The sequence below is a fragment of the Schistocerca americana genome, chromosome 11 (genome assembly GCF_021461395.2).
Source record: "Schistocerca americana isolate TAMUIC-IGC-003095 chromosome 11, iqSchAmer2.1, whole genome shotgun sequence".
NCBI lineage: Eukaryota > Metazoa > Arthropoda > Insecta > Orthoptera > Acrididae > Schistocerca > Schistocerca americana.
The window spans coordinates 192,999,644-193,019,764 of NC_060129.1; the positions used below are offsets into that span (position 1 = coordinate 192,999,644).

At 43.1% G+C, this 20,121-nt stretch overlaps 1 non-coding gene across 1 annotated transcript; it reads right to left on the reverse strand.

Moving 5' to 3' along the window:
* Positions 1–8,857: 8,857 nt before the first annotated feature.
* Positions 8,858–8,934, reverse strand: Trnas-cga. The gene has a single exon. It is a non-coding gene; the product is annotated as a tRNA-Ser (tRNA).
* Positions 8,935–20,121: the final 11,187 nt, after the last annotated feature.

Sequence of the window (20,121 nt, forward strand, 5' to 3'; positions counted from 1 at the left end):
AGCTACAAGTTATGCACTGGAACCCTAGCATTTTTCGTAGTTCATTTACGATAGATGTACGCAAAATGTATCAAAATACTCCAATATTTGCCTACTATATTAATAGATATTTTCTGACTCTACCTTGCTTTAGATTTTATGACGAGATGTGCGTTATATACGGCATAGTGCTTTGGCAACTCACGACGAAATTATCAAGTTTCAACCTAACCTAGACCGTGAAAAAACTACCTATCAGCCAACTTTCTTCAAAATGATCAGAACATATAAAATGGTATTCAGTCGGTCGGAAATCTTGCCTCCTGACAGCGTGTAACCATTTTTGTAACATCTGTGCTTTTGAGAAAGGAAACCTGCAAATAGATGCACAGACATTATGCTAATACCGTGTTACAAAAACATTTAAGCAAGTGCACTGACATACAAAACAACTTAAAATAATCACATACCTGTGAAATGTAATATTCGTTCCTTTCTCGAATTTATTTCTACAATTAATCGCTGCACAATTCTTCACCGTTGTACTTCTTTTGATTGGAACGTACAGACAGTAGAATTACGAGTAACAAATACTATATGTACGCCCCAACAAATGTACAACGTTGAATCAGGGTCTTCACAAACAACAATACTACACAACGCATCAGACTACAACCACTATAATGGCGTCCAGCCGAAGGTTCAAATTATCCCGCGACTGCAGCGCCATCAGTGAGTCTAGTTATTTTTTACAGGGTCTTTGGGAAGAATACTGAGAGGAATGTTAAAAATATGGCAGCTACTGTCAAACGTGGAGCGGAAGGGTAATGGTACTGGAATGGATGGCGTCAAGCTGTGTGGGCGAACTAGCTTTTATTGATGGCAACATGATCAAGTATGTTCATAGGAATATACTACAGGAACATCTGCACAGAAGATCGCTCAAAATCTAAATCTTGGAAATAATTTTTGTTTCCAAGACAACGATGCTAAGCATACCTCAGCCGTTGCAAGGTTATCGATCATTTACTATACAACAAACTCATTCACAACACCACTTCAGTCACCCGATTGAAACCATCTCCCAATGGTTGGAAGATAGAATCAGGAAATACAACATCACAAGTAAAACAAAAATGAAAGACGTTATTATGCAGGAATGTAGTGATATTGATCCGGGATAACCAGCGAACGTGTACATTCTTTGCAAAGGCGTTTGGCAGGAAAGTGGTGATAACCAAGTACTACAGCGCTATTTCAAAAAACGGCTCAAATGGCTCTGAGCACTATGGGACTTAACTTCTGAGGTCATCAGTCCCCTAGAACTTAGAACTACTTAAACCTAACTAACCTACAGACACCACACACATCCATGCCCGAGGCAGGATTCGAACCTGCGATCGTAGCGGTCGCGCTGTTTCAAACTGTAGCGCCTAGAACCGCTCGGCCACCCTGGTCAGCTCAGTGCTATTTTTTTTTTTTTAAGATACTTTCGTGCAACTCCTGTGAGAACATTTTCCACTGTTGAGTACGAAAATTTATTTGTCTTCAGTTTAACTAAATACAGGTCACATTAAAAATGAAATGCAGGTGTGTTAAAAACAATGAACAGGTTGTTCGTTTTACTGTATATGTTTTGATAGTTAAACGTTCTGTTTTAGTAGCAGGAATGCTTCTGTCAGCTTCTATGGGTCCCTACCAAAGGCAAAAGCAGAGAGGTGGCGAAAAAACTAACGAATAAAAAAACAACATGAGGCTGTGTTTACGTGGGCCATGTGTTAGGGCCATGTGTGACTGTAGTAGTGTTGCCGTCAATCTTGCTCCAACGACGCAGCAATGCACACGGATATTCCTAAATTGCCGGGCAACACTGCAGGGTTGCCGGGCAATATTGCTGGGTTGACGGGCAACACTGCTGCGTTGCCGGGCAATACTGCTGCGTTGCCGGGCAATAATGCTGCGTTGCCGGGCAATACTGCTGCGTTGCCGGGCAATACTGCAGTGCTGCCGGGTAATACAACTGGGTTGCCGGGCAATACTGCTGGGATGCTGGCAATACTGCTGGGTTGTCGGGCAATACTGCTGGGTTGCCGGGCAATACTGCTGGGTTGCCGGGCAATACTGCTGTGTTGCTGGGCAATACTGCTTGGTTGCCGGGCAATACTGCTTGGTTGCCGGGCAATACTGCTGTCTTGCCGGGCAATACTGCTTGGTTGCCGGGCAATACTGCTGAGTTGCCGGGCAATACTGCTGGGTTCCGAGCAATACTGCTGGGTTCCGGGCAATACTGCTGGTGCCGGGCAATACTGCTGATTGCCGGGCAATACTGCTGGTTGCCGGCCAATATTGCTGGGTTTCCGGGAAATATTGTTGCGTTGCCCGGCAATATTGCTTGGTTGCCCGGCGATATTGCTGGGTTGCCTAGCAATATTGCTGGGTTGCACGGCAATATAGCTGGGTTGCCGGGCAGTATTGCTGAGGTGCAGGGTAATATTGCTGGGTTGGTGGCAATTTGGCTGGTTTGCGAGGCTATTATTGCTGTATTGCCGGGCAATATCGCTGTGTTCACTCGCAAATTTGCTGGGAAGCTAGGCAATATTGCTGGGTAGGTGGGCAATAGTGCTCTATTGCCGGGTAATATTGCTGGACTGCCGGGCAATATTGCAGATGGAGTAGGCTATTACAAGTAACTGCCAACGTATTGCCGAGGTGCTACCGGTCTCTTCTACCAATGGTGGAGGATATTAAGTACTTCTGGGTCATATCTGCCTCTGTCCTCGTCTGTAAATGTTTTTCTCTCTCACTCTGTTCCTACTTGTCTCTCCTCTGCCGAGTTACGTAATCTGAGAAGAGGAGCAATGTTATTTCGCGTGAGGTCAAAAGTTTGCCTGCGAATATAAAGCCAATCGATTTGTTTGTTCATTACGAGACTTTAGAATTGGACAAATAGATATGATGTGCACATTTACAACCACAGCTGTGAAACACAGAAAGTAAAATACAGAAAGAGCGAAATCAAAAAGGTCACATCCGCAACTGTCATCACAGTAGATCTGCATCAGTGAAGCCAGAGTTCTGTTTTACATAGAATTACACAGCTAAACAGTTTTGAACCTACATCACATGTATTTCCGCTTTCGTGGGTAGCAGCTTGCAAACTTTTTTTCTTTTATTGTGGTGTTTGGACACATTACTTGCGCGTCCATGACAAGGGTATTGGAAAGTTGGGACAACGCTACGACAAATGTCTAAATCGTAGTGGCGACAATGTAGAGAAGCACATGGAAGGCGTAGCTAACTGTTGCAAATAAAACATTTTTGGTTTTCACGGGGGTTTCCATTTTGCGGCCGATCGGACCTTACTTTCTGAACAGGCGTCGTATATACGTATAGGCTTTGCCGATGCCGACTGCTGCTCCGTATTCTATCTGTTTACGTATCTCTGGTTCAAAATGGCTCTGAGCACTATGGGACTTAACATCTGAGGTCATCAGTACCCTAGACTTAGAACTACTTAAACCTAACTAACCTAAGGACATCACACACATCCATGCTCGAGGCAGGATTCGAACCTGCGACCGTAGCGGTCGCGCGGTTCCAGTGTGAAGTGCCTAGAACCGCTCGGTCACACCGGCCGGCTATCTCTCTGTATTTGATTTTTTTTTTTTTTTTTTTTGGTCATCAGTCTAATGACTGGTTTGATGCGGCCCGCCACAAATTTCTTTCCTGTGCTAACCTCTTCATCTCAGAGTAGCACTTGCAACCTACGTCCTCAATTATTTGCTTGACGTATTCCAATCTCAGTCTTCCTCTACAGTTTTTGCCCTCTACAGCTCCCTCTAGTACCATGGAAGTCATTCCCTCATGTCTTAGCAGATGTCCTATCATCCTGTCCCTTCTCCTTATCAGTGTTTTCCACATATTCCTTTCCTCTCCGATTCTGCATAGAACCTCCTCATTCCTTACCTTATCAGTCCACCTAATTTTCAACACTCGTCTGTAGCACCACATCTCAAATGCTTCGATTCTCTTCTGTTCCGGTTTTCCCACAGTCCATGTTTCACTACCATACAATGCTGTACTCCAGACGTACATGCTCAGAAAATTCTTCCTCAAATTAAGTCAATCAAATTGACAGAGTCGGAGGGGGCTATTTGAGTAATCAGGCATGAAAGTGTGCTTGTATCGGCAAAAGGAGTTCCCAGAGTGGGGGTTGGTGGGGGGAGGGGGGGGGGAAGCCTTTCACAGAAGGATGGATCTTCAAAAGTTTTGTAGATGCGCTTCACAAACCATCCTTGAAGATTACACTTCTGCAGGACAATGGTGATGTAAAAAAAAGTAATCAGCACTCCGAATGTAAGTTACACTTCCTTTTAATTGCTTTTATTGCAATATCACGTAACACACAAAACATCACTTCACAATACAAAACGTACCTGAAAACATCTTCCTCGCTATTAAAGTTCACATTTTATAAGCTGACTACGTTATGCGTCTTTCCAACATCACGTCCAAGACTTGACCTTCTCAAGGTCCGACTAACTACTGCTTACGTGGCCAAAAATCAGAGTTACAAGTACGTCAAAGATCATAGTGACAAAAGAAAGAATACACGTAAGAATAATATCATTGCAACATAAACATATCGATGCTCTACATTAATCAAATCAAATCTGAATGTTGTCTCAGAAATACGTTAACTACTTTACAGAAACACAGTAGAATATTGCTAGTATCGAGAGGTTGAGGTGAGGCGCCATAATGGTTGCGTAATTCAAGTACCATTACACATGGGGGTCATAAATCAACCCGCAGGGGGTCAAAATCCGCTTAGCAGAACAGTAGGTTAAGGCGAGGGGGTGAGGGTCACAAATCAATCTGCTGCCACCATTTCATTAATTAGCATATCAATTCGACATCAAAACTGATTTAGAATAATAGGTTAAGGACCTGCCAATCAAAAGACAACAGTAGATTAAGGGCTGATATGGAGCAGAACAATATATTTGCCCCTGAATGTATGCTAGCCCCTGATGTAGGCAACATGCACTAACAAATCCCCCTTATACCCACTTTGTCCTACTACTATTACTGCCCTACAGAAGATCTTTGTCCCGAATTTCTCTGCTTCTCCTACTTGCTACATTCCTCTCATGCAGAGAGATACATTAGTTCTGCTCACGTCGAGATGGCTTTTCTGTTGTACAAAAAATGTGTTCCCACGTGAAAGTATTAGTCATCCTTTCTCACCTGGTGTTACAACTGTTAAAAATAACCAGTAGGGAAAACAGAGAATAGCTATCAAAACTGTCTCAAAATAATTACCTTCAGATAAGGTGCGACAACGTATCAGTTTCGATTCACCCTAGAGAAGGGGTAGGCTGGCAGAGCTTTTTTCCTTTTTTTCTCTTTACTGTATTTCAAATTAAGCCCCCCCCCCCTATAGGGCGGAGGGGTGGGGGTGGGGGGGTCAGCCTGGCAGCAGTATAATACACTTCTCTGCAGCCTACAGGCAAAGCTAAAAAACATATTGAGGAGACATAACAATAAAATGAGGTGATAATACGATGACTGTTTAAAACTGGTACATGGTGAAAAAGTTGTGAAGAAAACAAAAAAGAAAGAGGTCAGTGCTGCTGATTAAAAACATCTTCAATTTTTTTTAGTCCTGTCTTCCTCAGTTGCGTGTAATATTACGGTATATTGATAATTTTTACTTATGGGCCGTCTGACAGCAACTGAATAAAACACAATTTTAGTGCCATATGCGTTTCGCCTTTATTTTTCTGCTAGGCATCATCAGTGGCCTGGAATATGTACATATGTTAGCTATTTAATTTACATTTTTTGCCACTGTGCCTATAGGTTATAAACAGTTCCGGTGGTTGGTATTTCCTATTAACACACACACACACACACACACACACACACACACACACACACACACACACACAAACGCATGCACGAGCAGATCACAGATACTTCAATAATTACACTCGAAAGTTTGGCAATAGCATTCGATCTTTGGCAAAAACATTTGACAGTCGGCAACAGAAACCAAAACATTGCATTGAAACAAGCGTTCAGTTCACAGTGCTGTGGAATGTGGGGAAAAAACCGCAAATTGGCATTCATAAGAAGAAGACCAACACTAGAAATGCAACAGGAGCGTAATATGTGAGAAATTGTCCACGAAACCTGCAAGTGCAGTTCAAAACATTACTACTTAATAGGAAATACCAACCACCAGAACTGTTTATAACCTATAGGCACAGTGACAAAAATGGTAAATTAAATAGCTAACGTATGTACGTATTCCAGGCCGCTGATGATGCCTAGCAGAGAATAAAGGCGAAACGCGTATGGCACTAAAATTGTGTTTTATTCAGTTGCTGTCAGACGGTCCATAAGTAAAAATTATCAATATACCCGATTAAAAACGCTTAGGAAATAGACAGGCACAGTTAAAAAAAAAATGACGACCGTCTAGTTTCTGTTTGCAGCACCTTAAAAAAGGGGAAACATAACACAACACTCGCAGAAAACACTGTGTTATAGAGTATGAAGGCATATGGTTATGGGGGACGAGGGGGGGGGGGGGGGGGGGGGAGGACCCCTTCAGATGAGGGGGGGAAGGGGGAGAGACGATGGAGGGAGAGGGCTCAGAAAAAAAGGGGTGAGAGCAATGTATCGGTTTTTTTTTTCTTTATTGATTTTCGATTCCCCCCCAAAGGGGGTGGTAGGGCAGCAGCTTAGTATGCCACTCTTCAGGCTACAGAATTTGTTTTAAAAAGACGAAGATAATAAATAAGAAAAACAGGCGGTAAAATCGGAGACTTAAATGGTAACATGGCGGAAAAATCGTGGAACTTAAAATCATAGAACAAAGGGATGATGGTGCTAATAAAATACGTATGAAGCAGACAGGTAAAATAACAGACAGACAATTAAAAAACACGGCGACAGTCTGGTTTCTGTTCGCAAGAGACATAAAATTCACACCCAGCGACAGCATGGTTTTTTTTCGCAACACTTTGGAAAGACGAACAACACTGCACTAAAAAATTGGCACAAATGTGATACACCACAGTCGAGGGCAGATGGGGGGAACTTGGACAGATGACGTGAAAGGAAAGGGGGGGCGGGGGAGGGAGAGAAAAAAACGAAGTGGGGGGAAGGTGGGGTGAGAGCAATGTATCTGTATGCTCTTATCACGCGTAGCTCCTGGCGCCTGCACACCACTAGGCAGTACAACTTAACAACAAATAAAGACTCTGAAATATTTGCACAATTTAAAATATTGGACCACTGTCTCCTTTGAGATTATGTTACATTTCACCTTCGTAATACTGCGGTGTGGGCCGCGGTCACACACCCTTCTCCACGCAGGCACCCGTCTCGCCGAAATAGTTCGCCTTTCCGCCGCTGCGTGTCGCTACGTGTTGCAGTGTGCTACAAGGAGAGAGTAATTGAATTTTAAAACAGATGGAGACTGAATGTGTAGATTGAACGAGAAAATTTTAATGACGCGCTCATAGCTTATAAAGATTAATACTATTCGAAACTTGTGATGTATGTACAGGAGGGAGAACAAATCTGCACCCGTTGGAATTCCGTTAGTTAGTATCAATATATTTGCATTTTCACTACCGGATGTGCAACTGTAATTCTTGGATACTGCCGAACCACACTCTCGGTAATCAATTTTTGTAGGCTGATGAGCCGCTTTTTACGCAATGAGTCAGGGGAGAATGAACAACTTATTAACAACGACGCGATTTCTTGCAGTAGCAGTTGTTGTAGAACGCAGCAATTGATGTGCAGTAAAGTTGGCGTGACGAGATATTTGTCAACTCCACCGTGGCTATTCAACGACGCGATTTCTTGCATTAGGAGTTGTGTAGAACGCAGCAATTGATGTGCAGTATAGTGACTTATCAAAAGTTGGCGTGACGAGATATTTGTCAACTCCACCGTGGCTATTGCGCTGCGATTGGAAGAACAAAAGCGTTCACTTGCTGATGTTATATCCCAGAAAATGACAAACTGGTAATGCCTCTATACAAAAGTAGAACTACGGAAGGTAGTTAACATAGCATTGATAAAAAATATTCTCAGGAGCTACTGTCGTTTAAATAAAAGACAGTTTTATTTCGTGCTCAATTTCATTAAAGATGAAGTAAACCATGACTGCTTAACAAACGCAATAAGTGCAGAAGAAAAGTTATATTCGACGCTGAGGTAAGTACAGTATTATGTTGTTCTGCAATCCCAAGACTAGGGTGTGGAGATTAAAGGGCCGATGGTATCACATGGCTAATGTGTTTTGCTCTGTGCAACCATTATTTTATAGTAAGAAACGATATTACACATATCTCTTTTCGTTTCTGCCTTATTCTGGAGGTAAACTGCTTATAACTGCGCTGATGTGACGGAGAAACAGTCAATATCATCATCTTTGTGTTCCATAAGCGTTTTTAATAAATTTTACCTAATTTCGTCCTTTTTTTCTACGCTTTTAATATTGTATCGTCATTTCTACGAACGTTACTACGTTTTCTTTTCCGTGCTGGCACACAACGTTACCCGTTTATTACCTCAGATGTTTCACCACTATTTTCAATTGCATGTGATTCTGTCGTATCTTCTTTCTGTGATGCCGAAAGGACCACCTTGACGAGTTTGATCTTCAATAATCAATGGAATGTAAATAATGATTTACAAAAGACGAAACACTACTCTAGCTTTTTTAATCATTTTAACTGGATGAAATGTGGGTTCTTGCTGAAACGTTGTAAACTAACTAAACATTCCAGAATGAGATTTTCACTCTGCAGCGGAGTGTGCGCTGATATGAAACTTCCTGGCAGATTAAAACTGCGTGCCCGACCGAGACTCGAACTCGGGACCTTTGCCTTTCGCGGGCAAGCGCTCTACCAACTGAGCTACCGAAGCACGACTCACGGCTGGTACTCACAGCTTTACTTCTGGCAGTATCTCGTCTCCTACCTTCCAAACTTTGCCCGCGAAAGGCAAAGGTCCCGAGTTCGAGTCTCGGTCGGGCACACAGTTTTAATCTGCCAGGAAGTTTCATATCAGCGCACACTCCGCTGCAAAGTGAAAATCTCATTCTGGAAACATCCCCCAGGCTGTGGCTAAGCCATGTTTCCGCTATATCCTTTCTTTCAAGAGTGCTAGTTCTGCAAGGTTCGCAGGAGAGGTTCTGTAAAGTTTGGAAGGTAGGAGACGAGATTCTGGCAGAAGTACAGCTGTGAGTACGGGGCGTGAGTCCTGCTTGGGTAGCTCAGGTGGTAGAGCACTTGCCCGCGAAAGGCAAAGGTCCCGAGTTCGAGTCTCGGTCGGGCACACAGTTTTCATCTGCCAGGAAGTTTCATAACTAAACATTGTTTTTTGCCTTTTTTCACAAGCGTTATTATGGTCAGTTTTCATGTTATAAGTCCATTTGCAGGTACATTACTGAAAAGATGATAAAGCAAAGATAAATATGATGGTAAGGCAAAGATAAACATCTCAACTTCTTAATGTATCGACCCTTGACTTGATGTAAAATTACTTCAACGACTACTTTTGACAAAAAGAGGTGAATAATTGAGTTAGGTGTGTATTAAATGAGCAAATTCAGTTATTCACTTTTGTTAGATGATACCACAACTCCTAGATTTAAGTAAATTTTGGGCCTCTATCTATCAGCAAAGAAAAAGTTCTAATTTGGTGTATACCTTTATTCCTAGGTATGTCTACTAATATTAGTGTAATTGCTGAATTGTGTAATTTCTACATCTACATCTACATCTACATCTAGATAGATACTCTGCAAATCACATTCAAGTGCCTGGCAGAGGGTTCATCATACCACCTTCACAATTCTCTTCTATTCCAGTCTCGTACAGCGCGCGGAAAAAACGAACACCTGAATCTTTCCGTACGAGCTCTGATTTGCTTTATTTTATCGTGGTTTCTCTCTATGCAGGTCGGTGTCAACAAAATATTTTCGCATTCGGAGGAGAAAGTTGGTGATTGGATTTTAGTGAGAGGATTCCGCCGCAACGAAAAACGCATTTCTTTTATTGATGTACAGCCCAAATCCTGTATCATTTTAGTGACATTCTCTGCCCTTCTTTGAACTTTTTCGATGTACTCGGTCAGTCCTATCTGGTAAGGATCCCACACCGCGCAGCCGTATTCTAAAAGAGGACGGACAAGCGTAGTGTAGGCAATCTCCTTAGCAGGTCTTTAGTAGGTAATTTGACAAAAAATGGTCATTGAAGTAATTTTACATTAAGCCAAGAGTTGATATATTAAGACGTTGAGATGTTTATCTTTGCCTTATCATCATGTTTATCTTTGCTTTATCATCTTTGAAATCAGTAATGTACTTGAAAATGGCCTTATAAGCCGAAACCTAGGTTGTGTACTAAGAATAAGAAAACCTGTGAAACAAAGCATAAAATAGTGTTTGTTTAGTTAACTGCCTATTTAATATACCGGGTGATCAAAAAGCCAGTATAAATTTGAAAACTTAATAAACCACAGAATAATGTAGAGAGAGAGGTAAAAATTGACACACATGCTTGGAATGACATGTGGTTTTATTAGAACAACAAAAAAAAAGTATTGCTAGACGCGTGAAAGATCTCTTGCGCGCGTCATTTGGTGACGATCGTGTGCTCAGCCGCCACTTTCGTCACGCTTGGCCTCCCAGGTCCCCAGACCTCAGTCCGTGCGATTATTGGCTTTGGGGTTACCTGAAGTCGCAAGTGTATCGTGATCGACCGACATCTCTAGGGATGCTGAAAGACAACATCCGACGCCAATGCCTCACCACAACTCCGGACATGCTTTACAGTGCTGTTCACAACATTATTCCTCGACTACAGCTATTGTTGAGGAATGATGGTGGACATATTGAGCATTTCCTGTAAAGAACATCATCTTTACTTTGCCTTACTTTGTTATGCTAATTATTGCTATTCTGATCAGATGACGCGCCATCTGTCGGACATTTTTTGAACGTTTGTATTTTTTTGGTTCTAATAAAACCCCACGTCATTCCAAGCATGTGTGTCAATTTGTGCCTCTCTATCAACATTATTCCGCGATTTATTCAGTTTTCAAATTTATACTGACTTGTTGATCACCCGGTACTTATATAATAATTGTTGATGCACGTATGGACCTATCTGTTAATAAATAATTGGCAGAATTTACGAACATGTTTTATTTAACTCCTGTGCTTTCCAAACGTCCCTTTCACTAAATCATTTCTCCACTTTTCATGTCCTGCATCATAAATTACAGCACATTTTGCACACACTGTCAGTGAACTTAACTTCATCTAAGCCTGAGAAGCTCAGTTTGTCTGAACTGGGTACATGCAGCCAGTAAAAAGTAAAAGTCTCCAGTCTACATCTACATTTTCATCTACATACATACTCTGCAAGCCACTGTACGGTGCGTGGCGGAGGGTACCCTGTACCACAACTAACCGTTTCCGCCGGCCGGGGTGACCGAGCGGTTCTAGGCGCTACAGTCTGGAATCCTGCCTTGGGCATGGATGTGTGTGACAGGTTAGTTAGGGTTAAGTAGTTCTAAGTTCTACGGGACTGATGACCTCAGAAGTTAAGTCCCATAGCGCTCAGAGACATTTGAACCATTTAACCGTTTCCTTTCTTCTTCCACTCGCCGATAGAGCGAGGGAAAATCAACTACACTATGCGATCAAAAGTATCCGGACACCTCCAAAAACATACGTTTTTCATATTAGGTGCATTGTGCTGCCACCTACTGCCAGGTACTCCATACCAGCGACCTCAGTAGTCATTAGACATCGTGAGAGAGCAGAATGGGGCGCTCCAGACTTCGAACGTGGTCAGGTGATTGGGTGTCGCTTGTCTCATACGTCTGTACGCGAGATTTCCACACTCCTAAACATCCCTAGGTCCACTGTTTCCGATGTGATAGTGAGGTGGAAACGTGAAGGGACACGTACAGCACAAAAGCGTACAGGCCGACCTCGTCTGTTGACTGACAGAGACTGTCGACAGTTGAAGAGGGTCGTAATGTGTAATACGCAGACATCTATCCAGACCATCACACAGGAATTCCAAACTGCATCAGCATCCACTGCAAGTACTGTGACAGTTAGGTGGGAGGTGAGAAAACTTGGATTTCACGGTATGGTGGCTGCTCATAAGCCACACATCACGCCGGTAAATGCCAAACAACGCCTCGCTCGGTGTAAGAAGATGAACAGTGGAAAAACGTTGTGTGGAGTGACGAATCACGGTACACAATGTGGCGATCCGATGGCAGGGTGTGGGTATGGCGAATGCCCGGTGAACGTCATCTGCCAGTGTGTGTAGCGCCGACAGTAAAATTCGGAGGCGCTGGTGTTATGGTGTGGTCGTGTTTTTCATGGAGGGAGCTTGCACCCCCTGTTGTTTTGCGTGGCACTATCACAGCACAGGCGTACATCGATGTTTCTAACACCTTCTTGCTTCCCAAAGTTGAAACGCAATTCGGGGATGGCGACTGCATCTTTCAACACGATCGAGCACCTGTTCGTAATGCACGGCCTGTGGCGGAGTGGTTACACGACAGTAACATCCCTATAATGGACTGGCCTGCGCAGAGTCCTGACCTGAATCCTGTGGAACACCTTTGGGATGTTTTGGAACGCCGACTTCGTGCCAGGCCTCACCAACGGACATCGATACCTCTCCTCAGTGCAGCACTCCGTGAAGAATGGGCTGCCATTCCCCGAGAAACCTTCCAGCACCTGATTGAACGTATGCCTGCGAAAGCGGAAGCTGCCATCAAGGCTGAGGGTGGGCCAACACCATACTGAATTCCAGCACTACCGAACTTGTAAGTCATTTGCAATCAGGTGTCCGGATACTTTTGGTCACATAGTGTATCTATATGCCTCCGAATGAGTCCTGATTTCTCGTTTCTTCATGGCCCATAGGCGAAATTTGTGTCAGCAGCAGTGCGAATCTTTCTGCAGTCATCTTCAGATGCAGGTTCTGTAAACTTTCTCAGTAATGTACATCAAAATAAATTTCTTCTTCCCTCCAGGAATTCCGACTTGAGCTCCCTTACGTGTTGTTCCAACCTGCTGCTAACAAATTTAGCAACTCACCACCGAATTGCTTCGATGTCTTCTTTGAATCCGAACTGGCGCGGATCCCAAACACTCGAACAGTACTCAAGAATAGGTCGCACTAGCGCTCTATAAGCAGTCCCCTTTACAGATGAACCTAAAATTCTCCCAACGAACCAAAGTCAGCCAATTCCCTTGCCTACCAGGATTCTCACATGCCCGTTCTATTTCATATCGCTTCGCAACGTTACACGCAGATACTTACACCCTTGTCTCTAATGAACACTCGCCGTCGAGGACAACGTAGTGGGATCTGTTACATAGGTAGTCTGCGGGCCACTCACATATCTGGGAACATATTCCGTATGCACATAAGTTCGTTAACTGTCTACAGTGAGGTACTATGTAGAATACTTTCCGGAAATCGACACTACTGGCCTTTAAATTGCTACACCAAGAAGAAATGTAGATGATAAACAGGTATTCATTGGACAAATATATTGTACTAGAACTGACATGTGATTACATTTTCACGCAATTTGGGTGCATAGATCCTGAGAAATCAGTACCCAGAACAACCACCTCCAGCCGTAATAACGGCCTCGATACGCCTGGGCATTGAGTCAAACAGAGCTCGGATGGCGTGTACAGGTACAGCTGCCCGTGCAGCTTCAACACGATACCACAGTTCATCGAGAGTAGTGACTGGCGTATTGTGACGGGCCAGTTGCTCGGCCACCATTGACCAGACGTTTTCAATTGGTGACAGACCTCGCGAATGTGCTGGCCAGGGCAGCAGTCGAACATTTTCTGTATCCAGAAAGGCCCGTACAGGACCTGCAACATGCGGTCGTGCATTATCCTGCTGAAATTTACGGTTTTGCAGGGATCGAATGGAGGGTAGAGCCACGGGTCGTAACACATCTGGAATGTAACGTCCACTGTTCAAAGTGCCATCAATGCGAACAAGAAGTGACCGAGACGTGTAACCGATGGCACCCCATACCATCACTCCGGGTGATACGCCAGTATGGCGATGACGAATACACGCTTCCAACGTGCGTTCACCGCCATGTCGCCAAACACGGATGCGACCATCGTGATGCTGTAAACAGAACCTGGATTCACCCGAAAAAATGACGTCTCGCCATTCGTGCACCCAGGTTTGTCGTCGAGTACACCATCGCAGGCGCTCCTGTCTGTGATGCAGCGTCAGGGGTAACCGCAGCCACGGCCTCCGAGCTGATAGTCCGTGCTGCTGCAAACGTCGTCGAACTGTTCGTGCAGATGGATGTTGTCTTGCAAACGTCCCCATCTGTTGACTCAGGGATCGAGACGTGGCTGCACGATCCGTTACAGCCGTACGGCGTTCCGTATTACCCTCCTGAACCCACCGATTCCATATTCTGCTAAGACTCATTGGATCTCGACCAACGCGAGCAGCAATGTCGCGATACGATAAACCGCAATCGCGATAGGCTGCAATCCGACCTTTATCAAAGTCGGAAACGTGATGGTACGCATTTCTCCTCCTTACACGAGGCATCACAACAACGTTTCACCAGGCAACGCCGGTCAACTGCTGTTTGTGTATGAGAAGTCGGTTGGAAACTTTCCTCATGTCAGCACGTTTTAGCTGTCGCCACCGGCGCCAACCTTGTGTGAATGCTCTGAAAAGCTAATCATTTGCATATAACAGTATCTTCTTGCTGTCGGTTAAATTTCGCGTCTGTATCACGTCATCTTCGTGGTGTAGCAATTTTAATGGCCAGTAGTGTATTACTGTGGGATCTGCCTGTTGCCCGTTGATCCATAGTTCTCAGTACATCGTGTGAGAAAAGGTCAAGCTGAGTTTCACACGAGCGATGCTTTCTAAAGGCGTGGTGATACGTGGACAAGAGCTTTTAGGTCTCTAGGGAATTCTAGAGTTGCGCAGCAAACCCATGTAAAGGTTACCGGTCTGTTATTTTTCGGGTCGGTTCTGTTACCCCTGATATATACCGTATCACCTGTGCTTTTTTTTTTTGGCATTCCACCCGGACCTGGTGATTTATTTGTTTTCAGGACTTTCAGCTGTTTCTCAACGCCAGGGATGCTTATTGCTATGTCATACACACAGCACTCTGTGCCATGTTCAAACGACTGTTCAGAACAGATGTATTCTTCCTCAGAGGCTACTGGAAAGCCTGCAGAATCCAGAAGTAATTTGTCAGTCGTCAAGGTGTTGATTTTCACACGGCATCAGCCCAATTCGTAATCTTGCGAGGTGCCGGGGCTAGCAGTGTATTTAACACTAAATTCTTCTCGAATCTTCATATGGAAATAATGCTCTAAGCCCCCTACTTTTGCTGTTGCACATGGATTAAGAAGAAACGCGAACTGACTCTAATCGACCCTGCAAGTGGAGTAGAAAAGAGTTTCGCACCTGCAATAATTTAATTTGATATACATTACGTACATAAAGGAAAGTTTCAGTAACGTAGTGAGAAATGAAAGGGTTGCTCTACCGATTAACAGAATGAAAGTTCTGTCCAAAATAACAATTTGATTTATTATGACTAAACTCAAAACAATAAACAAAACATATGAAACATTTACAATACATCAAAGTGGATCAAATTGGATACTCAAATGCTGTGAAGGTGTCCATAAACTAGATTGTGACATTTATGACGAAGTGGTATGTGGAGCCAATTCCTTGCAACTCAAATCTTAAGAGAAACACAAAGCCAACTCAACATTAATTGCTGCTACGGTAGTGATAACTCAGACAATGAACACCCAAGACAGAACAAAGTTAGAAAAAGACGAACAGGCGCGCTCTGCTTAGCTCTGATTATCGCAGTGCAAATTCCCTAGTCTGCCGGTGCTGCGGATATTCATTATATGTTCAGATGTGCTAACAAAACTAACGGGGTTCCATTTTTAAAAAAACGTAGGTTTGTGTTAAAAAACATAGTTCCGTGCATTTTTGTATGGTTTGTATTAACCAATTACACTAGCCCCTCTCCTCACGTTCGGTCTGTGGAATCGGTTCGTCAGTATCTGATGTGGTTTACGAAATATATCCAGCGGTAACGTTAGGTGACTCACCCTGTATATTTGAAAGTGTAAATAGTGTAATGCAAGGGTGTCAACAGCTCAAGGACTCAATAGATCGGTTCTAAACTAGAGATACCATTGAAAAAGACTATAAACAATGAAGCGACAAAGGAACTGGTATAGGTAAACGTATTCAAATACTATGTAAACAGGCAGAATATGACATATTAAAAGTTTAGGGGTTTGGACGTTGATTAGTATATATGCAGTAACGTGAGTGCGTAAAATTGGAAACTAATACGGAATGGGCTACCTGTTTGACAAGCAGGATCTTTTCCCGGCTACAGCGATATCGGAGATACGATATTTCACCGGATGCCTGATTTTCACGGTACACTCGTGAAATGGTCGTTCGGGAAAATCCCCACTTCATCGCTATCTCGGAGACGCTGTTTCCCATCGCTTGTACACCGACTGTAATGCAACGTTCAAACTCAAATCGATAACCTGCCATTGCAGCAGCAGTAACCGATCTTACAACTGCGCCAGACACTTGCCTTAGGTCGGTATTACACTATAAAACCGAGCGAGGTGGCGCAGTGGTTAGACGCTGGACTCGCATTCGGGAGGACGACGGTTCAATCCCGCGTCCGGCCATCCTCATTTAGGTTTTCCGTGATTTCCCTAAATCGCTCCGGGCAAATGCCGGGATGGTTCCTCTGAAAGGGCACGGCCGACTTCCTTCCCCGTCCTTCCCTAATCCGATAAGACCGATGACCTCGCTGTCTGGTCTCCTTCCCCAAAACCAACCAACCAACACTATCAAATTTCTTTGTCAAAGATTTGATCAAAGATGTGATCCAATATTCCGTCCAATATATTTGACAAGGATGTTTGACGTAGCGCTAGAAGGGGTATTACACTGTCATCAAATTTTTCGTCAAAGTTCAAGATGTCTGACAAATTGTTATTAACCGCAGCAGTTCTACGTACCCCAATTGCATTGTGTGCACATGCGGAAAAGAAGTGGGGGGAAAAAATGGAACCATACATACGAGGTTGACAGTCTTAAAAGTCCTGGGATTACAACTTGATAATAAATTCAGTTGGGAGGAGCACACCACAGAACTGCAGGAATGCCTTAACAAATCTGTATTTGCAATTCGAGTGTTAGAAGACATAGGCAACATAAAAATGAAAAAGCTTGCATACTTTGCCTCCTTTCATTCCAAAATGTGATAGGGGATAATATTTTGGGGTAAATCTTGATGTCAAACAAAAGTTTTCAGAGTCCAAAAGCGTCTAATACGTATTATTTGTGGAGCAAATTCACGGACGTCCTACAGAAACCTCTTCAAAGAACTGGATATACTAACTACTGCCTCTCAGTATATTTGCTTCTTAATGAAATTTGTCGTAAATAATATATCTCTTTTTCCAACGAACAGCTCAGTTCATACATACAATACCAGGAACAAAAATGATCTGCACAAGGTCTTAAAAGCACTTACTTTAGTTCAAAAAGGGGTCCACTACTCAGGAACACTCATCTTCAATAATTTGCCAGGAAACGTAAAAAATTTAGTTAGAAATAAAGATCAGTTTAAAAGGAGCCTGAAAAACTTACTACTGGCCAACTCCTACTCCATTGACGAAATTTTTAATAGAAACAAATGGTGTATTGTATTTATTCATACTAGTAGTATTGTTATTTCAGCTTTAAAAAAATCGACATGTTCCACATACACGAGGATCTCCTCGGCATGGATCTATGGAACGAAAAACTAATCTAATCTGGGTGAAGCCGTGGGTTTTACGAAGACACGATAAAAGCATTCCACAAAACGTGTTACGTGAGCTTACAGTGGAAGACGTCAAGTCGTACATCAGTTACTTAAGGATGGATGAGCATACATTCCTGTATGTGCTCAGTGAAGTGTATCCTCATATCACAAACCACAATATTCACTTAAGAACTGCTACACCTTCAGAAGGCAGGCTCACTGTAACACTCCGATTCCTTGCTACAGGAGAGGGTTATGTTATGCTAGGTCAGGTTAGGTTAGGTCAGGTCTCCAATCTTCTTATTTTATTTTTGTATTCAGGGTGCCTCACGTTGTAAAGCGCCTCATCAGCTTCAGACATCTCTATTAATTTTGTAGTTGTCGGCACACACCAATTGTATTTACCGGCAATGGTTATAAAAACACTGTTGTTGTTGTTGTGGTCTTCAGTCCTGAGACTGGTTTGATGCAGCTCTCCATGCTACTCTATCCTGTGCAAGCTTTTTCATCTCCCAGTACCTACTGCAACCTACATCCTTCTGAATCTGCTTAGTGTATTCATCTCTTGGTTTCCCCCTACGATTTTTACCCTCCACGCTGCCCTCCAATACTAAATTGGTGATCCCTTGATGCCTCAGAACATGTCCTACCAACCGATCCCTTCTTCTGGTCAAGTTGTGCCACAAACTTCGCTTCTCCCCAATCCTATTCAATACTTCCTCATTAGTTATGTGATCTACCCATCTAATCTTCAGCATTCTTCTGTAGCACCACATTTCGAAAGCTTCTATTCTCTTCTTGTCCAAACTATTTATCGTCCATGTTTCACTTCCATACATGGCTACACTCCATACGAATACTTTCAGAAATGACTTCCTGACACTTAAATCAATACTGGATGTTAACAAATTTCTCTTCTTCAGAAACGCTTTCCTTGCCATTGCCAGCCTACATTTTATATCCTCTCTACTTCGACCATCATCAGTTATTTTGCTCCCCAAATAGCAAAACTCCCTTACTACTTTAAGTGCCTCATTTCCTAATCTAATTCCCTCAGCATCACCCGACTTAATTAGACTACATTCCATTATCCTTGTTTTGCTTTTGTTGATGTTCATCTTATATCCTCCTTTCAAGACACTGTCCATTCCATTCAACTGCTCTTCCAAGTCCTTTGCTGTCTCTGACAGAATTACAATGTCATCGGCGAACCTCAAAGTTTTTATTAATTCTCCATGAATTTTAATACCTACTCCGAATTTTTCTTTTGTTTCCTTTACTGCTTGCTCAATATACAGATTGAACAACATCGGGGAGAGGCTGCAACCCTGTCTTACTCCCTTCCCAACCACTGCTTCCCTTTCATGTCCCTCGACTCTTATAACTGCCATCTGGTTTCTGTACAAATTGTAAATAGCCTTTCGCTCCCTGTATTTTACCCCTGCCACCTTTAGAATTTGAAAGAGAGTATTCCAGTCAACATTGTCAAAAGCTTTCTCTAAGTCTACAAATGCTAGAAATGTAGGTTTGCCTTTCCTTAATCTTTCTTCTAAGATAAGTCGTAAGGTCAGTATTGCCTCACGTGTTCCAGTGTTTCTACGGAATCCAAACTGATCTTCCTCGAGGTTGGCTTCTACTAGTTTTTCCATTCGTCTGTAAAGAATTCGTGTTAGTATTTTGCAGCTGTGACTTATTAAGCTGATAGTTCGGTAATTTTCACATCTGTCAACACCTGCTTTCTTTGGGATTGGAATTATTATATTCTTCTTGAAGTCTGAGGGTATTTCGCCTGTTTCATACATCTTGCTCACCAGATGGTAGAGTTTTGTCAGGACTGGCTCTCCCACGGCCGTCAGTAGTTCCAATGGAATACTGTCTACTCCGGGGGCCTTGTTTCGACTCAGGTCTTTCAGTGCTCTGTCAAACTCTTCACGCAGTATCGTATCTCCCATTTCATCTTCATCTACATCCTCTTCCATTTCCATAATATTGTCCTCAAGTACATCGCCTTTGTATAGACCCTCTATATACTCCTTCCACCTTTCTGCCTTCCCTTCTTTGCTTAGAACTGGGTTGCCATCTGAGCTCTTGATATTCATACAAGTCGTTCTCTTATCTCCAAAGGTCTCTTTAATTTTCCTGTAGGCGGTATCTATCTTACCCCTAGTGAGATAGGCCTCTACATCCTTACAT